This window comes from Nycticebus coucang, chromosome 19 (genome assembly GCF_027406575.1).
Source record: "Nycticebus coucang isolate mNycCou1 chromosome 19, mNycCou1.pri, whole genome shotgun sequence".
NCBI lineage: Eukaryota > Metazoa > Chordata > Mammalia > Primates > Lorisidae > Nycticebus > Nycticebus coucang.
The window spans coordinates 55,360,825-55,362,495 of NC_069798.1; positions in this window are offsets into that span (position 1 = coordinate 55,360,825).

Here is a 1,671-nt window from a genome sequence, read left to right on the forward strand (position 1 = left end):
GACTCTCTTTCTGCTCTTCCTTTTTTCTTTCTTTTTTTTTTTTTTTTTGAGACAAAGTCTCACTTTGTTGCCCTTGGTAGAGTGCCCTGGTGTCATAGCTTGCAGCAACCTCAGACTCTTGGGCTCAAGTGATTCTCTTGCCTCAGCCTTCCCAGTAGCTGGGATTACAGGTGCTCACCACAATGCCCAGCTACTGCTCTTTCTAATATAGACAAAAGCCTAAGAATGACTCATAATGCCACTTTCTGGACATAGATGAAAAATAATTGAAAGCAGGGACTTGAATGGATAAGCAAAACAAGGCATGTACGTTACTCAACCTTATCCTTCCTTTATGAAGGGAATTCAGACACTTGCTACAACACGGATACACCTTGAAGGCCCATATGGTAAGTTAAATAAGCCAGTTACAAAGGGCCAACAGTGTGTGATTCCACTCACATGCGGGACTTTTGGAGTAGTCACATTCATAGAGACAGAAGGCACAATAGTGGTTGGCAAGGACTGGGGCAAAGAAGTATAGGAGAGTTCAATGGGTACAGAGTTTCAGTTTGGGAAAACAAAAAAGTTCCAGACATGGCTGATAAGCGATGGTTGCACAACAATGTGAATATACTTAATGCCACTGAACTATACACTTACAAGTGGTTAAAATGGTCGATTTTATGTTGTGTATATTTTGCCACAATTAAAAAAAAATTAAAGAATTATTTAAAAGGCAAAAATTAGAAAACCCGAAAGCCAAGGGAGAGTGTGAATTCCAGTGCAGTGAGTCCTCAAAGTCTGTTTACTCTTTCTTCTTTCTTTCAGGAACAGACTTCATGTACAGAATTTAGGACTCTATTCTATGGCTCTTTCCTTTCTAGGATTTGCTCTTTCATTTTTCAGCTGCTGTAATTCATCACAAACTCTGTGGGCTCTTATAGCCATAAAGGCTGCATGTCTCTCTGAATTCTAGTCATCTTACTTGGCTTCAACTGGAGCTTGCTCTCAGATAAAACCTATAAACAAAAGAGAACTCATCAGAGCCTTTCTCTTCTTCTAAGTGTAGACTTGGTTTCTCTCCAGTGAAGACCACTCAGGGTTGCTTCCAGCACCTTCAGCCAATTGTTTCTTTGTATTTTGTTGAGAGCTTATAAGTGTGATCTGCAGGAGGGCTGATCCAGTAGGAGCTGATTCTCCGCCATCAGAAGCTGGAAGCCCCAGTATGTTCCTTTCAAATTTCACTCCTCTCCCTGTCTCTGATGGTTCTGTTGTAAGGAGTGATTTGGCTAAATTTGTAACACCAGGAGCAAAACTGAAGTGATTATATAACTCACAAACTGGATTAGTTGGTCTCTGGATAACTGAGCTCACTGTATCAATAGTCTTTCGAAAGTACAACTCCTGCTTCATTAAGCTGTAGGAGTCCGTATCTAATTGGGACTAGACCGACTCCAGGCAACACTGGAGAGTTCATTTAATTTGTCTTCCTGGAACTTACTCTTCAGTACTTTTCCCCAGGGTCATTATGGTTCCTTGTGTCTGGATAGAAATGCTCCCTGGATCCCTAGATTTTTCTCTCCATGAGGAACCTTCTTTGTTCCTGACCTCCATCAGGTACCTTCCAAATCTCTCTCTGCTCCCTGGGCCTGATGTCCCTTTGCTCAGTTGGAGTTACTAATGGGCTAA